The sequence below is a fragment of the Leopardus geoffroyi genome, chromosome X, assembly GCF_018350155.1.
Source record: "Leopardus geoffroyi isolate Oge1 chromosome X, O.geoffroyi_Oge1_pat1.0, whole genome shotgun sequence".
NCBI classification, from domain to species: Eukaryota; Metazoa; Chordata; class Mammalia; order Carnivora; family Felidae; genus Leopardus; species Leopardus geoffroyi.
Genome location: NC_059343.1, coordinates 5,577,788 through 5,594,337, shown reverse-complemented (window position 1 = coordinate 5,594,337; position 16,550 = coordinate 5,577,788). Strand labels below are relative to the sequence as shown.

At 42.9% G+C, this 16,550-nt stretch overlaps 1 long non-coding RNA gene across 4 annotated transcripts in view; it reads right to left on the bottom strand.

Annotated features, from left to right (window-relative positions):
• The window catches only part of LOC123595302, a 546,512-nt gene that overhangs the window by 117,976 nt on the left and 411,986 nt on the right, over positions 1-16,550 (bottom strand). The window lies entirely within an intron of this gene.

The window sequence follows — 16,550 nt, the reverse complement described above, 5'->3', positions numbered from 1 at the left end:
GACAGCATGAAATACTTGATGACTGAACATCTGTAATCACCATGTATTTTATATTCAGATTGAGAAGAGGAACATCCTCCTGAAAAAAAACATTCCACATTGCAGAGCTGTGACTCAACAATTTACTGTGTCAGACTGAATCTTACCTTTTGAGCTTCTGTGCCTCCAGAGAAGGGGTTAGCCTGGAAATATTCATAGAGCAGCTTTGTAAAGAGGGTGGGGTTGGCAAATGAGGGCATAGCTGGGGAGTGCTCTTATGGCCTGAAATGAGACTGGCATCATCATGGTATGGGGGTGACCTGGCATTCAAAGAGGAGGCTCTTTGTCTGTGTGGTAGGGAATCCATGGGCCAGGGTGTGGTCTGCATCATGTGAGTACTTGGAAACAGATGATCATGCTCCAGAGACTTGACAAGGCTGATTAACAGCCCCCTCATGGGGAGAAGCCCTAGGAGGTGAGACAAGACACCAGGTTCGACCGACCTGTGTGAGTCTTGAAAGTCAGACCATCTCTTTCTACTTCTCACTTCACCCCCCAGTGTTCTGGAAAGTGTTGCATCTCAAAAAGGAAGTGTGTGAATTTCTTCTTCTGGAGATGCAGAGGAGGCATTAGAGACAATTCAGAAGGCATCAAAGCATCCCCATGGAAAGGATGAGCCTGTGTGGTTCGCCACCTGTGGGGTTTCCAGAACCGCCCTAATAGGCCATGGCCTCCCGCTCCATCCACCAGCCTCTGCCTCAAGTTATTAGTGTTTCCCTGCCATGTTTCCTTTTGACAGGTAGCAAATCGAGGGCATCAATCTGCTGTTACCTCCGAAGCTTTTGAAAGAAATCCTGAGCAATGTCGTTCAGACCCAGAGCAAGGACATTCTGACAGCTGCCTTACCAGAAGGGCATTTTTTACCCTGGTGAAATGCAGCAAATAAAACTGTCAGATTGACAATGACATCCAAGTATAAAGTAGAGAAAGATCACAGTAACTAATTGTGCACATACAATAAAATATTCACTGGTGATGTTTCTTGAGTTGACATTGTGTTACGTAAGAATGTGGTAGCTTTCTCTCATAAACGTTTTCATCTTTCTGTCTAAGGACAGAGCAGTTAGGACTCAACCACAATATGGAAACTCCAGAAAGAGGATTTTCCTCCACACCTGACCACATTTTGTAGAGAGATTGGACCAAGTGAATGAAGTGCCAGGCTTTCTAGAGTTGGCAGGTATCGAAGTCATGCAAAAGGCTTTCTCTCTAAATGTGCGTACGTGTGTGTAAGAGTGAATATGTGCCCCCACCCACCCAGCCACACAGGCACAGGCAGGCCTTTAAGGATACATAATGAGACATTTTTTATTTGTTTGAATCCGTATGTTTTAGGGTAAGGCTTAGTTCGTCAAGAGCTCCAGTTAAGACAGCAAATGCACTTCTTGGCAACTCTATTTTCCAACATTTTAAAAAAAAATTTTTTTTTAATTTTTTTTTCAATGTTTTTATTTATTTTTGGGACAGAGAGAGACAGAGCATGAACGGGGGAGGGGCAGAGAGAGAGGGAGACACAGAATCGGAAACAGGCTCCAGGCTCCGAGCCATCAGCCCAGAGCCCGACGCGGGGCTCGAACTCACGGACCGCGAGATCGTGACCTGGCTGAAGTCGGACGCCCAACCGACTGCGCCACCCAGGCGCCCCTAAAAAAAATTTTTTTAATGTTTATTTATTTTTGCAGAGAGAGAGACAGAGAGAGACAGAGCATGAGTGGGGGAGGAGCAGAGAGGGAAAGGGAGATGCAGAATCTGAAACAGGCTCCAGGCTCTGAGCACAGAGCCCAACGTGGGGCTCAAACCCACGGACAGCGAGATCATGACCTGAGCCAAAGTCAGACGCTCAACCGACTGAGCCACCCAGGCGCCCCTCTATTTTCCAACATTTTTACAGAAAAACACCACTCATACGTCAAGTTGGGGAGGGAGATTAAGAATTTTGTTTTAAATATTCTAGGAAATACATGTGGAAAGTTTTACTAGTTTCTGTATAATCCTGTATACATAAAAGTCATTTCGAAAGTACCCAAGACTTAGTGCTTGAGGTCTCACAGGTGGGAGCTCATGGTGGGAGTCCATAGGGAAGAGAGCCTTGCATAGTGCCTCCAACTGCTGGAGCTCAGGTTGGTCAGGCTGAGGACTGCCTTCCTAGCGGTACCTTTACAGTTACATCAAGTCTGTGCATGCCTGGGACCCACTAATGAGTGAGGACATAGGGCAGGGGAAACAGCACGACGTATCTGCTATAAAACAAAACCAGAGCTTCTGTATTGCAAATTTTGAGGCAGAATCCTGGCTCCTGAGAATGTTCAGCCAAATTATTTGCAACCTGGGATATATAAATATGCAGCAAAGTCTAGACCTGTTCTGTTTACTTTCTCTTTCTCTTTCTCTCTCTCTCTCTTTTTTTTTTTTTTTTTGCTGCTGCTGCAAAAGTATTTTTTTTTTTTCCCTTTCTTCTCTTCCCCTTAAAAGAAACTGCCCGGGCTGGCGTGTTCATCAAAGCAATTCAGCGAGAATGCACTTTGACAGACTGCATTAAGAATGTTGACTTGTGAAAACAAAAGGTGGTTTTATAATGCACATAAATTATGTGCTTTAAAAAAGCTGAAGGTTCAGAATTCTTTAACGATACTCAAGCAGAGCAGAATGAAGCTTGGCCTATTTTTCGTTTTAGCACTTCAAAAGGTTTTTTTAGGATTCCACAGCTGATAAAACTCAAACAAAAAAGGTAGCACAGTACATTATGGTTTCCTATTTGCATTTATTAAAATTAAATTTAAGTCAACATATATTTATTAAGTATCAGCTGTGAGCCAAACACTGGGCTGAACACTATTTATTAGGGATATAAGTAGAAGTTTGGGGGAACATATCTCCTCACGTGGGTAGTCTATGCAACGTAATGAAAAATGTTATTACTGTGTGACTTGGAAAAGTATTGTGTGATTTCAAAGAAGCACTTGATTATATTTGATTGAGTGTTCACAAAATATTTTTAATGAAAACCAAGTTGTGATCTACACATTTCCTAAGGAGTGGATATTAAAGAAACAAGTATGGACAGAGATTCCATAAGGAAAATCATCATGAACCACGGGCACATCTAGGCTCTGTGACGGTGGATGGTCCGTTTAGCGTCTAAAGTCATAGAGAGGAAGAACAGAGATAAAGATGGAAAAAAAAGAGCACAGACGATTGCAAATATTAGAACGCTGTGAACATTTGGTAAGAAAGTGTTCTGATAAGAGCCGTGCTTCCCAATAACTAATCCTAAAATGGTGAGTAGTTAGACTTGTGTGAGAAATGAGAAGACCCACCAGGGTAAAGGTCAAACAGTTCTTTCATGATTTAGAAAAACCTGAAAATGATACAGACAACAATGAATTTGAAACCTGAAGGTAAGGAAAAAAATGAATATATAAACACATAGAATTGACAGTAACATCAAAGCTACCTAATGGCAGGGAATAAATCTAATTATATGGTATCTTTTACACAGGAAACAACAAAAAATGCTGAGAGAATTTAAAGAAGACCTAAGTAGAAAAACGTATCATGTCTATAGATTGGAGGGCACGATTATTTTTAAGGTACCCATTCTCCCCCAGCTTGATTTATAGGTTCAATGTAATCCTTACCAATATATCACCAGGTTTTTTGTGGCAGTTGAGAATTTGAGATCTCAAATTTACACGGGAAGTCAAAGGGCCTAGATTAGCCAAGGTTTTCCTTAAAAAGCTCAAATGTCAAAGGCTTAAGTTACCAGATATCAAGACATACAATGAAGCTACAGTAATCAAGACAGTAGCACATTTGTAAAACACATAAAAGAAAAAAGAAAGTAGCATAGGATTAGACAAAAGAATCTGTGAAACACAGTGTAGAATCTGTAGGATGACCCACTGACACAGTCAGCTTACTTATGGGAAGGTGTTACACCAATTCACTGGGGACTGCCAATTAAGTCATTTTCGTTCAATTAGATACCAATAATTTAAAAGAGGAATTGTTACTCTACCTCAAATAAGTGGATCTAAAATAGATTATAGACTATCTGTAGAATGTAAATAGCACAACTTATAGAAAAAAACCAGGAGAATATGCTTATGAACTTGGGGTGGTATACAACAGTTTTTAAATAGGACACAAAAAACAGTAGGCACAAAGGAAAAAAAAAACCCCTACTAAATTGTTTTTCCTTAGAATTAAATACTTTTGTTTATCAGCAGACATCAATAGAAAACTTAATGGATAACACAGAAAGACATCGTAGTCTCAAAATGCACACACACACACACACACACACACACAAAACCCCAATATCCATAATATATAAGGTCCTACTCTTACAAACCATCCCAAAAAAAGACAATTGAATTAATAAGCATTTTCAAAAGACCTGAGCGGACACTTTCCACGTGAGGATTTCTAGATGGTCAACAGGCTTCTGAACAATTATTCAACATCATTACTCAGCAGGAAAACTCAAACGAAAGCCAGAATGCATGCCACCGCCCAGCTTCTAGAATGGAGGAAACTGCAAAAACAAGACTGATAACTTCAAGTCTCTACTTGGCTAGGAAGGGACAGAATCTGAGCATCCGCCTGGAGGGTGCGGGCACTGGCACAGTCACTTCAGGGAAGAGTTTGGCGGTGTGAGCTCAAGGCAAACATGTACCCATCCCACGGGCAGCAATCCCCTTCCTGGGTATTCAGCTTCGACAGCTGAGTACGTAAGTCCAACAAAGGCAGGAGAGGGTTCATCACATCTTTATCGGAATGACCCAAATAATCATCAACAATACAGTGGATAAGAACAAGTGGTGTACATTTTTATAATAAACATTACCAAGTAATAATAAAAATAGAATGAACTACTGCATGGAACAACATGAATGAATCTCAGAGACATAATGATGAGTAAAAGAAAGCCAGAAACAAGAGTGTGTGCAGCATGACTATTTATCTACAGGTTACAGAAGGCGAAGCTCATCTGTGATGACAATGGATGTGAACCCCATGGTTCCTCTGGGTAAGAAGATGATGCTGACTGAGAAAGAGAACAAGGGAATCTGCTGGGGTCCTGTGAATATTTATATTTTGAACAGAGTGATAGTAACATAGGTATATTCATCCATAAAATATTACTGAATTTCACACTTAAAGATTTGTCCAGTTTATGTGTATTATGTGTTAAACTCGATCATTTTTTTAAGACCTCGTTTTTCCCCTTTACCTATAATGTGGTAAAGTGTTCTATTTTAAGACAAAAATGATTGTAAAGGCTTTTTTTTTTCTAAGAAAGGGGACAAAAACTAGGGCTCCTGGGTGGCTTGTTGGTTCAGCGTCCGACTTGGGCTAAGGTCACGATCTCACAGCTAGTGAGTTCGAGCCCCGCATTCGGCTCTGTGCTGACAGCTCAGAGCCTGGAGCCTGCTTCAGATTCTGTGTCTCCCTCTCTCTCTGCCCTCCCCAACTTGCTCTCTCTCAAAAAAAAAAAATAAAAAAAGTTTTTTAAAAACGGAGACAAAAATCAATTTCTCGTTCATTTTTCCCTAGAATTCCATTCACATAAATATTTTCATATACCTAGGGGTACCTGGGTGGCTCAGTCAGTTAAGTGTCTGACTTTGGCTGAGGTCATGATCTCATGGCTTGTGGGTTCGAGCCCCTCATCAGGCTCTGTACTGATGGCTCGGAGCCTGGAGCCTGCTTTGGATTCCGCATCTCCCTCTCTCTCTGTTCCTCCTCTGCTCTCACTCTGTCTCTCTCTCTCTCTCAAAAATAAATAAAGATTAAAAAATTTTTAATATTTTCATTTACTATGCATTTCAGGAAAACAATGGAGAGGAAATACATTTTCTTCATTTTATTGAGAAAAAAGGGGGGCGCCTGGGTGGCGCAGTTGGTTAAGCGTCCGACTTCAGCCAGGTCACGATCTCGCGGTCCGTGGGTTCGAGCCCCGCGTCGGGCTCTGGGCTGATGGCTCAGAGCCTGGAGCCTGTTTCCGATTCTGTGTCTCCCTCTCTCTCTCTGCCCCTCCCCCGTTCATGCTCTGTCTCTCTCTGTCCCAAAAATAAATAAACGTTGAAAAAAAAATGCTTTAAAAAAAAAAAAAAAAAAAAAAGAGAGAAAAAAGGGGGCTCTGAGACTATTAAGAGGCATTGCAATGATTAGATGCATAACAATGAAACTGTCTTCTTTTATAAAGTATTGCTCTGATCGTATTATATATTGGTATTTCAAAAGAAACGTTACCCAAAAGAATTCTATTGTACCTGATCATTCAGAGCCCTCGTTTCATTTCTAATATATCTTAGAGTTATCCCTGGAAAGAAAGTGTTCCTTTCCTAATACACATGAGATCGTGTGCTGAATTTGCAAGGATGATCATGTTTGACTGGAATAAATTCATAATAGCTGTAATAAGTTTCAAATAGGCCAATATTCACTTTATATACCTTTCTTTATATACCTGTTTGGCACATAAGGACATTTATGAAAAACTTCACCGGGTGATCTAAAGGCTCACATGTCAAAGTGATTCAAATTTAACTAATTTTAAAGCATGTAAGTAATAATGTAAAATGCAATTGCATCATTGGGAAATTCCCACTGGGTCGGTAGTTTTGGGGCCCAAACCACTTTGAGAAAGTATATTCCATAAAGCTCTTGCCACAGAGAAACATCATCTCAGAAGGTTTTCTTAAAATTGTTTTAAATGTTTATTTTTGAGACAGAGAGAGCATGAGTGGGGAGGGGCAGAGAGAGAGGGAGACACAGAATCTGAAGCAGGCTCCAGGCTCTGAGCTGTCGGCACCGAGCCCGATGCAGGGCTAGAACCCACAAACCGTGAGATCATGATCTGAGCTGAAGTTGAATGCTTAACCGAGTAAGCCACGCAGGTGCCCCAGAAGGTGGCGAATTAAAGTGAGGTTGGCTCCCTTCCTAGGTCTGCCACTCATCATCTCTGGGAACTTGGCCGGACCTCAATCTGGTTCCTCCTATGAAGGAGGACAGTGACAATGCCAACCTCACAGAGGCATCCTGGGAATAGGATGGCGTAACGCACGGCCAGTCTGTGGCACAGCGTCCAACACAGAGTGAGCATTCCACAAATGTGAGCCATGTTAGTTACTTCCGTTATGTTGGGCTGGGGGCAAGTTTTCTTGCCGTGTCCTCAGATGGACTATGGCTGGGCACACATTTCTGGTGTCTTTCTATGTGCCCCAATCTCTTCTTATCAGGATGCTAGTCATATGGGTCACCCTAATGACTTCATTTTAATGTAATGATCTCTCAAAGACCCTATCTACCCTATCTCCAAAAGCAACCACATTCTGAAATACTAGAGGATAGGACATCAACATATAAATTTTAGGGGGATACAATGAAGCCCATAACAGGGTATGTATGTGTGTGTGTGTGTGTGTGTATATATATATACACACACACACATTATATATGCATATGTGTGTACATGTATGTATACGATACGTATATATGTGTATATAAGTATATGTATACGTACACATACATGTATATGTATACACATACATTTATGTATATGTTACGACCACCAATGCAAGTTGTTTTTTTCAGGCTGGCTTCCATGTTTTAAATCCCACACCTTAATCTTTCATTAATGCAAGTTAGCTATATATGTATGTATTTAAAATATTATTTACTGTACCATGCATGACGTCAGGGAATGGCACATACTCCTATGAATTCCTGTGGGTCTTAGGTCACATAAAGTCAGCCACTGCATCATATTCATCAAGGATGCATTGTTTTCCTGAGGGTAGACGCCCTTGTTTATTCTGATTCTTAGAACCTCCCAGTTCTCATCTATGTATGAACCCAATTGTGTACTCATTCACTCAAAAACAGTGATTGGGCACCGTTTCCTGAGTGGCTCTGCTGTAAGCCCGGGGGCTTGCAGCAGAGAACGAAATTCTTGCCATGTGCTCTCCCAAGTGCGCGCGCGCACACACACACACACGCACACACACACACACACACACACACACGGTGAGAAGAGCTGAGGACAGTAATTAAGGAGTATCTAGGGAAAGGCAGCTTAGCAGAGAAGAGAGTGGTCTGTTTTGCAGAGTGTAGTCAGAGAAGTCCCTTCTTTTTTTTATTTTTTATTATTATTTTTTTTAATTTTTTTTTCAACGTTTATTTATTTTTGGGACAGAGAGAGACAGAGCATGAACGGGGGAGGAGCAGAGAGAGAGGGAGACACAGAATTGGAAACAGGCTCCAGGCTCTGAGCCATCAGCCCAGAGCCTGACGCGGGGCTCGAACTCACGGACCGCGAGATCATGACCTGGCTGAAGTCGGACGCTCAACCGACTGCGCCACCCAGGCGCCCCAGAGAAGTCCCTTCTGATACGACAACGTTTGAGACCAGAGCCCAGGGATGTTAAGGAGCAAGTCAAGCAGGTGTCTGGAGAGGGTGCTCTGGGGAGAAGGACCTGAGGAAAGTCTCAGAGGCAGGAGGAAGCTCAGGTTGTTCACAAAGCAGTAAGAGAGAGCACACAGCTGCCTGAGTGAACAAGGACGCATGTCCTCACAGGTGAGGTTGGGGACGGTGAGGGGTAGGGCATTGGCCCATCACCTGGAGCCCCACTGGCCATTGCAGACTGGACTTTGGTCCTGGGAGACACAGGAAGTCATTGGTGGGCTCTGAACGGAAGAGTGCCACACTTTGACTTCATCCTGAGTCAGTAAGGAGTTGAGAGGAAGTATACTTCAGCTCATGGAAGTGGAGCCACCGTCTCCCCCCAGTGCAGTGAGTGGTGACGGCCCATTCATGGCTTAACGCCACAGCGCAAACCCCAATGCAGTGGTCCTCACTGGCCTGTGAGTGTCAGAGGGACGACGCTTCCAGAGATGGCTGAGAACTCAAGAACACTTAGGGGAAAGCAAGCTTTCACTCAAGGCTACCATCTCCAATTCTTATTATCGTCTCTATACATTTCCGTGTTTTAGCCAAACAAAGTATTGTACCTTCCGATACCCTCCCCACCACTCTATTTTACAGTATGTAGACGGCATCTTGGAATCTAATCACTGAATTATGGCTGGCAGACGCAGAAATCAAGGCATTTCCATAGGGCAGTGTATGTCCAAGGGCAAAAGGTATCCGTAATTTGAAAGACAGTACCTATTTAACCAGGCCATAAATTGTTACTGCTCTGTGATGTTTATAAGAGATTTGAATTACAGCATTGTATTATTAAAAACCTGATAAATGTCAACTTATGTAATTTTTCTCCCCTGAAATAAAGCAGATTGGCAATATTACCAGATACTTTATATAAGAGCTATATTTCACTTGAAATAAATAGTGTGTCCCATGAAGTTTACTGGATGGTTTTGCTAGTGAGATTCATTATTTCCTTCTTCCCATAGCAGTGTGGTAGCCAGTTTATCGGCATATCACTAAAATTAGTAAGGCTTGTTTCCCTTTACTCCTCAAATTAGTGGGGACTGGCCTTAGATGTTTCAAGCAATGAGAATAAGTGAGATGTTGGAGAAGAGACAAGAGATCAAGGTTTGACACAGCCCTCACGAAATATGTGCAACATAACCTTGAATCTCTTGTAAGATTTTTCTACAGAATTCTTTGGGAGAGGAAACCAGCGTTTCCATTATGGTTCCAAGATTATGCTCTTGCTGACATAGCCTATTAGTGACCCTGATTACGTGCAAGAGACTTAGGGAAGTCCTAGGTTTTATCATATTTCCAAAATGTTCCTCATAGAGCAAACTGCCAGTTGACAAGCCAGCCTGCTGAACGAGTATAATGTTACTTGGATTAAGCTGATTTAAAGCCAAATGTTTTGACACACAGCGGAGAAGGCTAAGCTATTGGAATGGTGGACCATAAAGACAGCTCAGGCTTGCTCTCTGTCACAGGATATCATGCTCCTTCCTCACGAAGATCGTAATGACATTTTAAGGTTCTCTTCTCATTTAAATCTGCATTTTGTAAGACAATGTGTATACACATTTCTAAAACCATCACTTGTAGTAAAATGGTTGAGAAGAATTCACACAGCCAACTTTTAATCAAATATGTTCTGTGACATTAGCTTGTATAAGTTTAGAATTGCAAAGGCCATCCTTCAAGAAATTGGTTATTTGCCTAGAACTGTTTTCCAGCTATTTCGAAAGCTGCCACTGGGTGAGTGACAGTGGTGGCCATGGGGCGTCTGAATTCCAAATGCTGTACCTGGACATTGGCACCAGATTCAAATTATCATGTACTTTCTCCTTTGTTTTAATTCTTTTTCATTATGAAACTAGGATAAAATTTACCAAAATACTACATTTGCTGGATTTAAGCACAGTGAGAAATACCAGCATATAAGTACCCAAGTATTGGGAAATAGTTAACCCAATGAACTTAAATTTCTATCAATTATTTCTGAACTTCAGTCTGGTTTTCTTTTCACCTTCTGATTAACCATTAACTCCTACCATGGATGGCACGGAAACCATGTGCAAAAACCAGAGATGCTCAAAGAGCACCTCAGAGTTATGGACAAGAGAGCTCCCCCTTCCTTTCTCTCAGAAACGACCCTTTATGGAAGGGAGAACAGGGGCTACGACCTCCATATTCCAAAACAAAATATGTTCACACGCTACACAGTTACTTCGCAGCCAGTGGTTCACACAACCAGTGGTGGGGTGAGAGATCCAGTAGATGTGGCCTCTGCACTCCTCCACGTGGAGATTTTTCCAATTCTACATATGTCTAGATTAATTTCTTTCCTAAGCTTTGCAGTTTCAAAATCTATTCTTTTCAAGCTTCTTGGTTAAGTTACTTCTGTATGCACCAACCTAAGTGGATATAAGTACCACTATGGACTAAAGTGGGGCGCCCCCCAAATTCCTATGTGGAAGCCTGATCCCCAGTGAGACTGTATTTGGAGACAGGGCCTGTGAGGAGGTGATAAAGGTTAAGTGAGGTCACATGGGTGGGCTCTTAATCTGATGGCACTGGTGTCATTATAAGAGCAAGAGACAATAGTCTCTCCCTGACCCTGTGAGGACATTTCTGGCTATCTGCAACCCAGAAAGAAACCATACCAGATCTCCATCTTGGGTTTTCCACTACCCAGGATTGTGAGGAAATAAATTTGTTGTTTAAGCAATGCAGTCTGAGGTATTTTGTTATGGCAGTCTGAGCAGACTAATATAAATGTATTAGTATAATTTCAAAAATTGTCAACCATCTATTTTCTCACCCATAAAAGCCATACATTGTTATATAGATAGTATATATATATTATGCATAGACTATGGTGTGTGTTTTCAGTTGGGGTAGATAGAGTAATGGCCCCCTAATATATCCACGTCCTAATCCCCAGAATCTGTCAATATGTCACCTTACATGTCCAAAGGGACTTTGCAGGTGTGATTAAGTTAAGGGCCTTGAGATGGGGCGAGCATCCTGGTCTACCCAGGTGGGTCTGGTGCCATCACAAGGCCCTCACAAGAGGGAGGCAGAAGGGCAGGAATCAGAGGAGAAGACGTGACAGCAGGACCAGAGGTTGAGTGTTGGAAGGGGACCCATAAGCCATGGGATGCTGGGACGCAAGTAGGCTCTAGGAGTTGAAGAAATAAGAAATTAGAGTTTCCCCTAAGTCTCCAGGGGGGATCACATCCTTGCCAACACCTCAGGTTTAGCCCAACTGCACTGCAAGATCCTGAACTTGTGTTGTCTACAACTAAAATGTGTGGTAAGCTATTACGGCAACAGTAGGGAAATAGTACAGTATTCTACAAGGAAACTCTGGGAGCAGCATTATTAAGATAAAACATTAAAAATTAAACTGAACTCAGAACCCACCACTAAGGTTTGGAGATGGGTTGCCGCAAAGTCTCATCTACAAAGGATCAGGCATCTACATGTTTGCAATGATAATAAAAAATAAATAAAAAGATTTAAACTGCGGTGGCTGGGTGGCTCAGTCAGTTAAACATCCTATCCTCGGTTTCAGCTCAGGACACGATCTCATGGTTTGTGGGTTCCAGCCCCGCATTAGGCTCTACACTGGCAGTGCAAAGCCTGCTTGGGATTCTCTCGCGCTCTCTCTCTCTCTCTCTCTCTCTCTCTCTCTCTCTCTCTGCCTTACCTGCATGTGTGTGTGTGTCTGTCTGTCAAAATAAATAAACTTTAAAAACAATTTTAAAAAGAATTTTTAAAAAAGTTTTAAACACGAATGCATGATCAAATGTCTCTTCAGAAAGCAAAAATTTAAACTTTTCATGGGCATTCCTTATTTTGCTAGCTTAGGAAGAAAATATTGCCACATGCGTCTACATTCTTGGAAGGACAGTGTATGGCACTTGGAGGAAAATCAGGAGGGCCTGTACTATTCACTGGTGCCACCAAAGTATCTAATTGTTGTCCTCAGTCACAAAAAGAGCCTCCGTGTTGCTGCTTCAAGCAATTAAAGAAAGATGCCTCTTCCTGTTCATTTTGGGTATTCAGCACACTGGGAGCCATAATTAGTATGAGCCTTCTCCTTTGTAGATATTTTTAAGTCAGCAGGAAGTTGTCTGAAAAGAGACACTGCACTTTTAACATTTCAGGTAATTTTTCCAACCTTAAAAATTCATGCTGGTAAACTAAATGGCTTTGGGAAAAGAACAGAGAGCTAGTTACATGGTCCTTTATGGTAGATAGAAAGGAAACAGTCCTTGGAAAACGAAGGTCAGACGTGCCAGCCTTTCAATCCTAAACCCAAAGTTTGCACTTCTCCCTGTTTGGGGTGATGCTGGGGTCCACCCAGGGAGCTATCCCAGGGTCCCCAGAAGGGCAATGCCGGGGCCCATGGTAGGGGGGTGGTGGTGATGTTGGGGTCCGCTGGGGGCCATGCTGGGATCCACCGGTACTCCACACCCTTGTGGTTGTCAACCGGGACCTCCTTGATAACGGTTCAGCTCCCCGGCAATATTTCAGTCACGCCTCTGAGCACATCTCATTGCCGTGTGATGACTACTTCTGCGTCCTTCCCCCTTGCTGGTTTGGTAAATCAATGGCCAGTAGGCAACAGGGTCTGGGTCTGAATTCTGCATGGTTTTTATCCATTTCCCTATTGCAAATGTGTGGGTAGTATTTGGTATACAGTAGGCACTCAATAGTATCGGCCATTATCTCCTGTTCCTGCTCCCTGCAGGCCTGTGTGGGCCCCTGGCGCTGGGGACTGCTGAGGGAACCTGTCTCTCCAACCCTGTTCCTGGACCTTTCTGCCCAGATAAGAGTTCTTCTCCTGTGTCAAAACCAGGGATCTGTGGAGGGACCGCCTCCTGGCCCCAGAGATCTGTGGAGGGACCGCCTCCTGGCCCCAGGGATCCGTGGAGGGACCGCCTCCTGGCCCCAGGGATCCGTGGAGGGACCGCCTCCTGGCCCCAGGGATCCGTGGAGGGACCGCCTCCTGGCCCCACTGCTGCACTGTTCTCTCACTCAGAACAGTTTGATGGTACCTGCCTTTAGTCTGTTGCTTCCAGTTTCCAGCTTTCTCCCTCACTCTTATACCTTGCAAAGAGATCATTCCATGAAACCCCAAGAACAAGATCCCCCCTCCCCCATAAAAAGATGGTGTGTTTGGGAACAATACACTGTTCAGACATTCAGAGAACACTGAAGGCACATCAACCTGCTTTCCTTTCCAAGACACAGATTGTTTTAATGTTTTTTTTCAATGTTTATTTTTGAGACATAGAGAGAGACAGAGTGCGAGCAGGGGAGGGGCAGAGAGAGAGGGAGACATGGAATCTGAAGCAGGCTCCAGGCTCCGAGCTGTTAGCATAGAGCCTGATGCGGGGCTCGAGCTCACAAACTGAGATTGCGACCTGAGCTGAAGTTGGACGCTTAACCGACTGATCCCCCCAGGTGCCCCAGAGAATGAGACAGTTTTAAAACAAGAACCTAAAAACTTTTTTTGTTGCCCAAATAGTATTTGTTTCAGAAGCTACCTCTTCAGGTTATGTTTAAGGAAAGGATTTCTGAATGGAAGGATGTTCCTCTCAAAAATTCCCTGGAGACATAGGACCGTTGGTTTGTGATTTTGAGGATAACTCGGGGCATGCTGGTTCTAATTTGGGGACTTTCCTGGCAAAATGCCACCTGCTTAGTTTCCTAGAGAACGGGACCTCTCTCAGAGCAATAGAAAGAGAGCAGGTTGAAGGTGGTTTTGTTATAAAGACAGAAAAAGGGGTGTTTTAAGGATAACTTTGGCTAATAGCTTCTTTCAAAGGTTTGAGGAAATAAAAGAGGTCTGTTTGCTGAATTGAAAGTAAATCCCTCCTAGACCTTAACAAAGGTGGATCCTTTCCCCTTCCAGGAAGATGGCCCTGGAACATGGGAACAGTCACCGGTAGGAATAAAAGATTGTGTCAAATTAGAGTACAGAAAAACAGGGTCTGGACAGGTTACTTTTCTGCAGATGAACAACTGCCGGGACAGGACCCCCTCATGATTAGAGGGTGCATCTTTATGCCAGAACCCTGGGACACGATCTCTTCCCGGATGCCAATCTCAAGATTGACGAGGGTCTATGTGGGGTCTTGTGACCTCATCCAAACTCTGGGCAGCCTCAAGCTGGCAAGCAAAGCGATCACCAGCTTTAGGTGATGCCATGACCACTCCTGGCTCATAAACGGCGTGAATGTCACAGAGCCACTGACACCCGGGCTATACAGGCTGAACGTTTTTCATAATTCTAAGAGCAGTAGAATGTTCTTCCGTGTGGCTAGGAGCCTCAGTTTGGGCAATTCCAATAGCTTCAGTGTGGGATAATTGAAATAATTTATTTTTCCTTCCTAGCTAACATCCTACAGGGGCTCTTTGCTTACATCTGCTCACCTCAGACTTTTAGGTTCAGATCTTCATTCGTAGCACTCTGGTCCAGGGGGATTTCTGCAAAATTTTCTGGTAAACTGCTAGACAGTGAATAGTTTCGGCCTGGAAGGGCATGCGGGTCTCTGGGGCCAGCTACTCAGCTCTGCCATTGTAGCATGAAAACAGCCAGAACAATGTACACACAAATGAATGCCACTGTGTCCCAGTAAAATGTTATTTAATCAAACAAGCGATGGGCCTGATTTGGCTCACAGACTATAGTTTGTTGTCCCTGGCTCTAGAAGCCGATATTATCCAGCTATCTAGGGTCTGGGGTCCTGAGCAGGGAGATAACAGCTTCATGCAGGAGTTGGAAGACTACCCACGAGCCAAATCTTACCAGTGTACCCAGTGAAGTGCTATACAACAAGCTGAGAAAATGAACTATAGTCATGTATGGCAACATAAAGCATCTTCGTAACTTGATAGTAAGTGAAAAGAATCGTCACTAAACACCGCAGAGTGACTACCATTTTTTTGTAAAGCACAGAAGCAAGGAAAATGGATCTGTGTTACTCTACGTTAGAGTCACCTGTCACTTCTGGTTTGGGTCTGTCACGAACCAATCTGCCGTGAAATTTGTGCATGCACCTTTGTGTGAACACGTAGGTTACCATTTCTCGGGGAAATGATGAAACGATTCTGAGGAGAATGGCTCTGTGGTAATGACAGGTGGTGCGTGTAACTTTTTAAGAAAATGCCAAGTTGTTCTGCAAAGTGGCTGTGACATTTCACATCCCCACCAGCCATGTGAGGGGTCTGGTTACTCTAAATCTTCAGCAACAGTTGCTGTGGTCACTCTTCCAATTCTAATCATTTTGGTCCGTGTGTACTGATATCTCACTGTGATGGTAATTTGCATTTTCCAATGATTAAGGATAATGAGGATTTTCAGTCATTAGTCTCTTGGAGGTAAGAGGGGAATGCTGGGCAATTATTTCCACAGGACGATGAAATAATATTTTGGGATGATAGGAACATACTCCATGTCATTACGGTGATGGTTACACGAATACATACTCATTCACCTAAAAACAGATGCAGTTCATTATCCATGAGAGAACCTCGACAAAACCAATGCAAATATATGAAATCGATTTGGAAAGTCTACCCAACAAAATCAATTCAGAGACAAATGAACATGTAATAAAATTCTATATATAAAAAAAAACCAAGATAGTAAAAAGCACAAAAATTCAGTATAGTGTCTGTTCTTGGGAAGAGAAAAGAGGAATATGCAGATAAATTTAGTTTCATAGGTGTTTGGAGGGTTCATAAGGGTTCCTTTCGTTCTTATGTTTCATAATTTATACAAATATAACAAATATGTTGTTTGGATGCACAGGTCACTGCATAATAAATTCGACTTATAAAAACAAGCTCTTAGTGTTTGGGCTGGAATCTCACAGATGGGGGAGCCCAAGCAATTTTTGTAAATCCCACATGTGTGTGAATGCGGGACATACTGTGATGGCCAAGAGCGTCAGGGTCGTTCTGACACGTCAAGACAGCCTGGAAAACATGCTGTAAGATCCTAAGGACATACTAAGAAGATTTCAATGGGGGGGGTCAGTAAATAATTTAA